The sequence below is a fragment of the Cavia porcellus genome, unplaced genomic scaffold, assembly GCF_034190915.1.
Source record: "Cavia porcellus strain 051 isolate PalLab524CR breed Dunkin Hartley unplaced genomic scaffold, mCavPor4.1 scaffold_9, whole genome shotgun sequence".
In the NCBI taxonomy this organism is placed as follows: domain Eukaryota; kingdom Metazoa; phylum Chordata; class Mammalia; order Rodentia; family Caviidae; genus Cavia; species Cavia porcellus.
This window is the reverse complement of record NW_026947492.1, coordinates 37784020-37796114: the sequence shown is the minus strand read 5'-3', so window position 1 is coordinate 37796114 and position 12095 is coordinate 37784020. Positions and strand designations below refer to the sequence as shown.

General features: G+C 33.4%; 1 pseudogene; it reads right to left on the bottom strand.

Annotated features, from left to right (window-relative positions):
• Positions 1 to 9718: 9718 nt before the first annotated feature.
• LOC111757694 (U6 spliceosomal RNA) lies at positions 9719 to 9809 on the bottom strand (annotated as a pseudogene).
• Positions 9810 to 12095: the final 2286 nt, after the last annotated feature.

Below are 12095 nucleotides of genomic sequence, written 5' to 3'. Positions count from 1 at the left end.
GTGATGATCAGTCAGCTCAGTTAAATGAGAAAAATGAATTTTCAACATAAACATAATTATTGTGGAGAAACCTAGATTTTTTTTCTTTGTATTATATTCACTAACAGAGTGAGACTAACAATGGCACCTTTTCACATTTGAGTACCAGGAAAAACTTAACAAATAGAGAGATTCATTATTTCATAAGCATTTGATAATATTTTGACTCTGAGTACCTAGCATACCAAATCCAGAAGACACGATATCTCAAAAAAAGAAAGAGACTTAAGTAATGGTTACATGATTAGAATTTCTTGCAATGAATGATGTAAATGCCACAATTTTTTCAGTGTTTATATCTCTAATTATTTAACAAGATTGTGTGACATTTTTTTTCTTTTGAAAATTAAGAATGTTTTTCTTTCCAAACTTTTTACAAATACTCTTTGAAGAGTCCAATTTATGGCTATTTTGAAATGGTGACATTCTAAAATCATAGAATTTTATTTTTCTAGGGCTAGATATTATCCTCTAAATAACATAATTCCAGTGAGCTGGAACAATCTTCTGCAGTTAATCTTTTATCACACAGACTTTTTTCTTGGAATTTCATCCAACTGTCAAAGAGATCCACAGAGATTATGTCTACTATTCTCTATTGTCTGATTTCAGGTAGAAGAGCAGTGTCCTCAACCCTAATATCTTCTGTTTGTTTACTGGATATCCTTGCCCTGGCTGGAAAAATATGAATTCAATAATGAGCAATTTAATACGAGTGTAGCATGCCATCCAAAAGGATATTTTAATTGAAGTATATGAGTCAGCAATTTGTGTTACATATCAATGTGCCAATGATCCTCTCTCTGAAGATACTGCACTGCTTAAGTCTAAAGATATTTAATCAAAAACTAGGTGACTGTTAAAGAGATGCTGTATCTGCCATGAATTTGATTTATAACTGGGCAAATTTTAAGTGTTTTAAACCCCAATAAATTACCTATATTTAAATATGTAGATGAGAAAGAGATAGAGACAGAGACAGAGTCAGACAGACAGAGAGAGGGATCAGGAATTTTTCCTTACTGTGTGTAACCAGTATCTCTGGTAAACAAAATTGATTTCAAACTCAACTTCATGGTTAATTAACTCATATAAATAGAGGGTTCATAAACATACAATACAAGGCTACTTAAATTCTTTCTTGAAATCTGGGGAAAGCAATTTCAATATTACTACTGTAAAAGGGATTGTTAGTTGAATGAAAGAGAGCTATAATACATGAGAAAAAGCCAAAGCAACCAGAGGAAAATGTTTTGAAAAGACAGAAAAGAAACAGAGACTTTGGCTGGAGGTGGTAAAGTAAGGTAGAGGTCCTCATGCAATAGAATAAAAGACAAGTCTTTCCCCCTAATTTCCTTTTCCAACAATTTATGGAGTGTGCCCTCTTTTTTTATTATTTTTTTTTAATTACGAGGACATGTATGATGTAACAGGAGGGCCTCCATATGTTTCCAGAGTGAGAAAGTTTGTAATTCATCATCCTTCAAGGAATTCCCTAAAATATGAGCTAAAGTTAAAAAAAAAAAAAATAGCCATGACTTAGTGGGAAATCACGACTCTAATTCACCCCAACATCACCTTAAAAGCTAGATCATTCTTTTGTTGGCTATGCCAGTCTTTTCTCTGTGGGAGCTGCTCCTCTTTCCCTCAGGCTGGAGTTTATTCCCCAATTTGTCTTCTTTTGCAGTTAAAGCTTTGCCTATAAATTAATACTGTTGCCCCAATTTTAATTTCATTATCACTAAGGGAGGTTTCCAGGAGTAGTCTGTGTTGTGGGAGCAGGAATACGGATGTCAATTCTAAAGGAAAATGAGGTATCAAGGTTAATGCTCTCACAGATAGCCCATTGTTCACTTGACTTTGAAAGAATAAGAAATGCAATGTGATGAAAACATAAAGTTTCTAAAGTAGACACATGTGTATGTGAACAATGCCTCTTCTTTGTAACTTTCTCATTCTAGGAACGGTTCTATATTTCATGTTTAGTAAGAATTAAATACCAATGTTAAGAGGTCTGTTGTGGAGGTCAGAAAATATTTGGATGTCTCTTTGAAAAAAAAGGTTCAGCAAAACTTGTTATTTAAAAAAGTACTATTAATAATATTTTCAGTGTTATGTTGATGCTTGATTTTAGGTAGTCCAGAAAATTTGATATTGGAAGCACAGTTTGCTGCCCCTTTGTTGTAAGGAACTTTCAGTAATTAGTTCATTTCTGCAAATCTGAAATCATTTTCCTACATCCCTGTATGTGTAAATATCATATTATAATGTTTTCCAGGATTCCATTTCAATCCTTGCCATTATAAGAATTGCCTGTCACAAGGGAGAAGCAATTTCCATTCCTTGATATGAACATTGTAGGAAAATGGGAGACTGTCTTAGGCCTTCAATAGCATGAATAAATTTGGAAAACTAAATCCTCGTATCCACCTGTTGTTCAATGATTTGCTCTGGAAAATACAAGTCTGCTTTTCAAAATGCACATATGTAATGTACCACTAGAGGCCATGAGACACCTCAGTAAAAACAGCTGCATACCAAACTGCATATGAATCACGACCTTAATTGATGAGGAAAAGTTTGTAATCTGAGCTGAAACCAATGAATTTTTCAGTGAGTTTCAAATTTGAATGAAGAGAAATAATAAGTAATGTTATATATTGTTTTTGACACTTAAGAGTTTCTATAGAAACATCTCTATTATCTGTTAGCAAAGTGAAAAAACTTCAGATTTTGACTTTTGTGAAATGTTAATGAAGAATGCCCCTATATTCAGTCTTCGATTACTAGTCCACGGCACAAACAAGAGTTCATATAAGTATAGAAAGTACTTATGGGTAAAAAAATAAATAAATAAATAAATAAATAAATAAATAAATAAATAAAATAAAACAAATTTCTTCATATTTGAAACTTTGCTACTTAGTCGGTTATATAATTTTCAGTGGAATGAAGATATGTGTAAATGTAATACTTATGAAGAGTCAAGAGTTTAATTATAGATCTTTTAAACATTTTAGTTTCAAATTCTAATTTATCTCAAGATTTTTATCTGTTTTGTGAAATTCAAGGTAAGTACTTGCATGCATCATACTGAGTATAACTCAGAATGGTTTTGTGTTCATTGTAAAATCCTCATAAAAGAGAAAAACTTGTAAAATAAATGTATTAAATTGCCTTTATTCAGGGAATATCCAATGTGGAAGTAGTATATCAGAAACAGGCTGGGGAAGGACAGTTGAGTGTTTGTGTTTCTAGACACAAATGACTTAAGGCAGGTATTTTTCAGTAAGGAACTTAGAGAAAACGCAAATAGTTAATGCCATAATTGTTTTGGAGAAAGTGCTAAAACTATACTTCTGAAAAACTTACTACGAAATCAAAATTTTGAAATTCTTTTTCAGAAAGAATTAAATAATTCCATAGATTACAGAATTATGTAGGATTAGATTATAGAATTAAATAATTTATCTGTTTTATTGTTTTATTTCTCTAAATGTTCTGAGAGTAATATGTCCTCTAGGACTCTCCCATATGTGCTAAATTCATCCTGACATTTTTATTTCATTTTTTATCATTTTCTTTTTTTAATAATTGTTTTCTTGGTTATTTTTTAAAATTTTATTTAAAGAAAAACTAAACAAAACAGAAAATGAGTAGAACTAATACATACTTTCAAAGAAAAAATAAACAGTAAGAAATCACTAGTTGATGTTTGCATACTGTCCTCTTACAGTTGTTCAAGATACAAAAGTGGAACACATAAAGTGAGAATGCAAACAGTGAGACTGCTAATAGTTCTGTTCAGCTATCCAACAAAAACTTAGTAATATGGTTATCAGTCCTATACACTTAAACATACATGCAGTTATCCGTATCTTCATTTATGTTGAGATTAAACAAACTAAAGCAGGTTAAAATCATTCTGAACAAAGAATAATTGTATTGCTGGATTTCACATCATGACACTCCTGGACCAGCACTGAGTACTGTAGTCTTTTTTAAAATTTTATTTAAAGAAAGACTAAACAAAACAGAAAACAGGTAGAAATAATACATACTTGCAAAGAAAAATGTAAACAGTAAAAAATCACTAGCTGATGATTACAGATTGTCCTCTTACAAATAGTTATTCAAGATACTAAAGTGGGGCATATAATGTGGGGATTCAAACAGTGAGATTGCAACCAGTTCTGTTCAACTATCCAACAAAAACTTAGAAATATGTTAATCAATCATATACACTTAAATATACATGCAGTTATCCATATCTTTAATTATGTTGAAATTGAACAAACCCAAGCAGGCTAATATCACTCTGAACAAAGAGTAATACTATTGTTGGGTGTCACATTATGACACTTTGGGATCAGCACTGTGTACTTTAGTGTCTTTTTTTCTTCAAAGTATTTGTTCATTTCATCATGTATCGTAAGATGAGTTCTCATAAACTGTTTATAGGTTCTACACATGCATGAGTCTTAACGTGTATTTCTATCCTTTCTATATTAGAGGGAGAAACAAACAAAGCAAGACAAAACAAAATATATTGCTATGAACACCTAAAACAAAAAAGACATATAAGACGTTTGTACAGGGGTTCTACCATAGTTCCTGTGTTGTCTTTTGTTATCTTCAATAGAACTGGCTATATCATTAGACATAGTATAATTGAATATATCAGTACGTAACAGTATTAATAAAAACACAACTTGTATATAGTATAAAACTTCAAAATCAGGTACTTATCAAACCAGAATGTGCATTGCAGAGGCTTCTTATCTTCAGTGTAGTTGCCTATACTCTCAGACTTGATACTATCAATGATATCAGTTTTGAATAAAATCTCTGCTTCATTTCTGTTATGTTCTTTTTTTTGCCATCAGTTGTCTGCTTGTCTTCTTCATTCTGTTTTCTGCTCAATTTATTGAGGTCTTTCTGCCACTGTTCCTGGAATCCTAGTAATTTTCTCTCTCTCTAGAATGCCCTGCAGTATTCTCTGTAGAGTTGGATTGGTGGTCACGAATTTCCCAAATTCCTCTGTGTCTTGGAAGCATTAATTTCCAGAGACAGTTTTTCAGGAATATCAATCTGGGGTGGGGGTTATTTTCTTTTAGGGCTTGGAATATATCACTCCAGGCTCTTCTTGACTTGATGGATTGTGTCAAAAAGTCTGCCGTTATTCTGATGGGTTTTTCTTTACATGTTATCTGTTTCTTGTCTCTTAACAGCTTTTAGAATTCTGTTCTTATATTAAATTTCTGGGATCTTGATTATTATATGCCTGGGTATAGCTCTATTTTGGTTGTAGGTGGCTAGAATTCTGTATGCCTCATAGATCTGAATATCATTTCCTTTTCCTATGTTTGGGAAGTTTTCCTTAATTATTTCTGTGAATAGTCTTTATAGTTTCTTTGTTTGTACCCCTACTTCTTCATTCACTGTCTTTATTCTCAAGTTATGGATCCTCTTGTTGTCTTCTAGTCTTTGTATTGTTACTGCTTGTTTCCTTGTTATTTTAAAAAAGTTTTTCCTTTCATAATCCCACATTGCAAACCTGTCCTCCAGTTCATATAATCTATCCTTAGTTTCTTTCAAGCAGTTTTGCCATCTTTCCATAGAGTTTTTAATTTCCTGTAATCTCTTTGAATCTGCTTCATGTATTCTATATTTTCTTTATATTCTTCATCAAATGGTTCTCTCCTTTGAGTTCCTCCATTCTTCCATCTGTGTCTTCTTGAGTGGTGGTTTGGATCTCTTATATTAATCTTCTTATATTTTGCTTTACTTGGCTAAATATTTCACTTTTGAACTCTTCTGTGACATCCCGAAGATATCTCTTCATGTCCACTGGTGCTGTGTCCAATACTGCATGTTTGCTGTCCTCATTCTCCTTTGTATTTACCTGTTCTAGGTCAATTCTCAGGTTTGGGACCTGGGGACTTTTTGTTGTTGCTTCCTCTTCCCATATTTTTTGTTTCTTCCAGGAGGCCCCAGTTTCTTTCTTTGTTGGTTACAATTCTTCTGAAGCATGATGGCTAAGGGACCCTTCCCACTGCAGTGTGCTAGTGAGTTACAAACAGGGGCCACATACTTTGGCCCCTCCGCTCTAGATCAGGCAACATGCTGAGGCCTTCACTCTATTAGTGTGCTCTGCCTCCCCTCTGGGTCAGTCAACCTGCTGAGGCCTTCACTGCATTAGTGTGTGTTGCTGCCATAGGGAATTGATTTCAGATAACCTATTGAGTCTCTGCCAGGTCACATGACCCAGGCCAAACTCACTCCACCAATCCCACTCAGGAAGGGAACAACTGACTGAAGTCACTGCTGCTCCTTGTTCTTGTCAGTCCTGCCTGGTCCCAGAATGTCATCTGTTGGAGCCCCTTCCTCTGTGGAAGGGTTTTACTCCCATCACTCATCACAAGTTGATGCAGGTTTCCCACTAGCTCAGCTCTCCATTGGGCTCGCCGATCCCCAACCTCAGTGTGACTGTGATTGCATTTCCAGTGAGTTGAAGTGGTGGGATTTTGGATGGCTTGGTAAGTCACCACTGCGCCAGTTCGGCCACTGCAGTGGGAGCATTGAACCTTTAGCTGTTTCAATAGTAGCCCTGGGACTGTATGTTTAACTGATTCTTCTCACCTTAGTTTCTTCTTAGGATGAGAGAATTCATCTCCCTCTGTTTGGGACTCCCCACACTGTATTATGTTAAATTCTAAGTTGACTATCTCAGGGAGCCTCTGTAGCCTGCTGTTATCTATCCAGCATGTTTGCTCAAGTCCTCTTGATTAATTTTTGAGGATCCTTTGTGTATAGCAATTTATGTTTCATTTTTGGGGTAATTATACTTAATTATTTGGGGTAATTATACTTAAGTTCATATAAGTTTCTCCATTTTTCTTTATATGAAGTGAGTGCTATCTCTATATTGTATTTAAATTATATCTATCATCCAAGTTTCAAATCTAATAAAGCTTCCATTACTTCAATTTTTCTATAATCCATACTGTTTATTTTTATTTTTTTAAATGTTCTTTATTTTTTAAATTTGCATTATGGGAAAAAAATAAAACAAAAACAAAGATCTCACTCATTCACATTCTTAGACAGATTTGCTGGATCTGTAATTCTAGACCCTCTGTGTATGTATACAGCATGCCAACTTGTGTGACTGAGATTTCCATATCATGAGTATTCAGTAATTCAAAATTCCAAAACTAAAATACTTCCTAGTTTTGAATTTTTGTAGTTCCTAGTGGTCATCAAAGGGTAACAGATATTTCCTTCATCTGGTAAAATATGTGAATTTTGACATTCCACATAGCCTTTCTCATCTGATTAACCTTCCTCTCAGATGTGTTGTGTAACAGAGCTTGAAAACTAAACTCCACATTTACCAGTCTTTTTTGAAACTAGCACTATAATAATTAGTTGTTGTTCATTTTAGAATTGGTTTGATTTTTGAGAAGACAAAGGAAAATATTTGATGATTTGATTTTTAACACAAAGGAAAAGACTGGTGATTTTTAATTTTAATAATTTTCTTATTTTTTATCTTTTGAGTCATAACAAGTTCCTTTGGAGAATTTTATTCTGTTTTATATTTAAAACTATTATCTAATTTATTTCTTTAATCCTCCCCAAAAGGTAAACTAATGGTTAATATTTTCTAAAATTAAAAGTCACTTCTAAGACTAAATATTTTAAGTTTTATCTAATTTTCTAACTGAGCTCAGTAATAAGTTTCTATAATTCTAAACTTGTACTGGAATTTTTCAATTAGGAAACTTCATTGTTTTTCTTAATAAATTTAGCCATTATATTACCATTATACAAATGTGAAAGAATAGCTTAAATTCTCTAATTCGCTGTACATTTGCTCTCATATAAAAATGATAATATTTTTTTCAAAGTGTTTACCTTATAAGGCTTAGCAGGAAAATGTGGTATGAAAGTAACCAAAGACAATTTGAAGACACAGAAACATTTATTTGTTACAACTACTAAATAAGTGTTTCCTATTCAAGATAATAAAGGGACAATGAGCAACTGTTTTCTGTCTTCGCACCCTGCCAAAAATAAGTAAGTAAGTAAATAAATAAATAAGAAAGAAAAAAGAGGCAACCCTTCCAGTCTTATTCCTTCCCAGATAGGGTAAAGCTCTTTGAACACTGGGCTAAAATAATCATGCTAATTATACTATTGTTTCCCCTGAGGCATTTTAATAACACTCAGAGAGCTCTTAGACTACAGACAAAATGTACAGAATACATAACCAACAAAAATGAAATCATAGGAAAAACAAGGAATGATAACTTGAATAAGAAAATCAACTGACCATGATACTACCATAAATCCATAATAAAATTATCTTACAAGGATTTTGAGGCAATCATCACAAAATATCTTTAATTTATTTATTTTTATTTTATTTCTTTATTTTATATTATTAGCACAATTTGAAATACATAATGACTACATTTATCATGTTTATTGTTATTTTAGAGTGCATTTTTTTTTTTTGTCTTTTTGATACAGGGGTTCACTATGCAGTTGAGGTTGGCCTTGCTGGTCTCAAACTAACAATGATCCTCCTGCCTCACCCTCCCAAGTGCTGGGATTACAGATATGAGCCACTACACCTGACTGTTACATATCTAATTTGTGTTTTAAAGAAGATAAAACAAAACATAACAAAGCAGAACAAAGTAGATGAGAAGAAAACAACTTAAGTGACTCAGATTTCAAGCCAAGATAATAGGAAATGAACAGTGGCTACCATAATGTCTCTTGTTTTCTCCTAAATAGTTGTCTATATTTTCATACACAATGAATTCACTCAAAACAAAATAGAACGAAACGGGTAAAAATAGAATAATGAAGATATTACAGGCCTTCACAATACAAAAATCAACAGTAGCTACCATAATATTTCTTGTTTTCTTCAAAATAGTTTTCCACACTTTCATGTATGTTCAAATTAAATAATGCAAAACTAATTAAAACTACTCTAAACAAAGATTTCACAAGATTGACAACAGGAAATCAGCAATGAATACCACAATGACTCTTTTTCTGCAAAGTAGGTGTTCATTTCATTATGCATAATACAATTGTTTCTTGTAAACTGTTTGAGTAGTTCAAGGCATATATAAGCCTCTACATGTACATCTACCCTTTCTGCATTAGAGAGAAAAACAAAATAAAACAAATTATTAGAAAAACAAGAAACAAATAGGGCAAATAAATAACAATGTCAATAACAGATAATAATGACCATATAGGCCTTCAAAACAAGGTGGTAGGGACATAGCTAAGGTTGTTATTTTACACAGTGATCTTTAAGAGTTCCTCAGATTACCAGACACAAACATGCAAAATTGATCCAATTCTATGAATGTTAACTGTTTTATTCCAAGAACTATAGAATTTGTAGCACAATCATCTTAGCTATCTTAAATGTGTTCATTCAAATTTAGATATTTTTTCCTTTCCCTTCTTTTTTTCTATTTTTCCCTGAGCTATTATTTTTCCTCTTTGAGCAGATTGTTACCCTTTCACAGTGTTTATTGAGGATTTTGTACTTTATATACTCTTACCATTTCTGACACTAGGAAGAAAATGTATTTATACACGTGAGTGGTTTATTTCACTTAAGAGTATGGTTTCAATTTGCATTAAAAATATGGAGCACTTCATGAATCTGCATGTCATTCTTGTACAGGGGCCATGCTAATCCTTCAATATTAGTATATGTGTTTCCAAAGCAATATGCAATATATGTAATTTAAAAACAAAAAAAATTCAGCAAAGAAATATCAGCTATTAGCAATAACATAATATTATTTAACAGAACAGTATAATATTATACAGTAAAATTCTGTTACATTGTCTCAAAATTTGAGTGATGATAGAGTGAATGGATTAATATTATTTTAAAAATTCAAATAAGAGAGAAAAGAAGACTACAAAGGTAAGCACAGTGTCAGGAAACTGTAGCACTAAGACAAAGGGAAAATATTTATAGGATCAGAATTCAGAGTAAAAGGAAGTATTCAAATAGGTACTAAAAATGTTTTCAATTTGTAAACGAAAACTACAGATTCAGGAACCTAGCACATCTCAACCAAGAAGAATAATTAAGAAATGATAAACAGATAAATCACAACTAGATTTCTGAAAAAGCAAAAAAGGAAAAAAAAAGTCAGAGAAGCAGAAAGAAAAGTGACACATTATCTGATTTAGCAGCTCAAACCACCAGACCAGAATATAAAGATGTGAACATTTTCAAGTGCTGGGAAAAATAACTCTCCTAGAATTTACATCAAGGAAATTCATCTTTCATTAATGAAAATGACATAAGGATATCTATAGATTAAAGAAACCCAATGAAATTTTCTAAAATTGTCAACCTTAATGATTAGGTAATGAAATCTCTAAGAAAAGAAAAAAAAATACTTCTAAAGAAAACTAAACTTAGACTTCTACTGTAAGGTAGAACTTGAAAGTAATTTAGAAGTGGTTACACTATTCTAATAACAAGTAAAATTTCTGTCAAATTAACATAAAAACTTTGTAGATCCATCAGAGAATGGAACTCAAAGGGTAAATATTTGACCAAAAGTTAAAAATAGACAAGAAGATGGAGTGATTCATAACTTACAGGAGAAGAAACCTTGTGATAACCCTGTGGAATAGGAGAATCTGAATTGCAGTTGCTAGATTCTCTTATAGAAACATCTGAGAGTTAAAACTCTGGACCAGTTTGGTCAATGATAATCCTGTCATTTATGAATTTTATCTCTATTACTTCTACCAGGTTCACCACTGAATATCAGAGAGAAATTCCCTCTGGTTCAAGGGAGAGAGAGTAGAAAACTGACAATTTTCAAATATTCTACAGCATTGTATTCTTAACAGGGCTATTCTCAGGGGTAACTATTCTAACAAATTGTTCTGGAAGGAAAATAGCCAAATCAACTGGCTCTAATAATAGGAGAAAGTGAAATACCTTCAGGAATCCTGTATTATTAAAAGGAAAATAATTTTTAAAACCCGAGAACCACAAATACGTTATCCAAGTACACAGGTACACCAAAAGACTGAGGCCTTGTCATACCACTGCAGAACATTCCTCTACCTCCTTACCTACACCTTAGCACAATATTATGAAAGGCCCAGTTACCATGACTCCTCCTTTATCCAGGATATTGACATATATCCCTTTTTACTGTAACTTAGCAAACATCCAAAAAAGCAGAAAGCAATTCTTGAAGAGACGGAACAAAAATCAGATCCATAGTTACATATGTCAGGTTCTTTGGACTAATCCCATCAGGAAAGATTTTACATAATTTTCTTAATAGGAAATACAGACAGCCTACAAAAATAGATGGTGTAAGTAAAGCGATGCAAATTCTAAGTATCAAAGGAAAATGCTGGAAAACAAAATATTGTAACAGAAATGAATAATGGCTTTTGTAGGCTCATTTATAGACTAGACATAGCTGAAGAAAGAAGATTTTTGGGGAGAACATGGCAGACAGATAGCAGCAGCTACGGAGGCTCTCTGAGATACCAAGCTTAGAACCCAGGAATGGTGTGGAGTGGGGGATCCTAAGCAGGGGGAGATATACCCTGCTGACCCAAGAACGAACTGGGCTGAGAGAAACCAACTGGGAATGCAATCCTGGTGCTATAACAGGAACAGATAAAGCCTCAGCGTGGAAGCTGGAACCTGCGCCACTGGAAGCCGTGATTTGGGTTTCATGCCGCCGCTGCTGCATCTGAATTGGGACAGCAAGGAGAGAAGTATGAACGCTCTGAGAGTGGGATTTGGTAAAAGGAGTTAAGAGCGGGATGGGCAGGGAGCCCTGCATCGACCTGCAGTGAGTGAGGGAAACAGGGACTCTTCCATAGACTAGGAGGCTCCAACAGAGGACATTCTGGGACCAGGCAGACTAGCCAGAACAGGATGCTGCAGTGACTTTAGTTGAATGTTCCCCTCTCAAGCAGGATTGGTGGGGAGCACTTGGCCTGGGTGACACCATGGACTG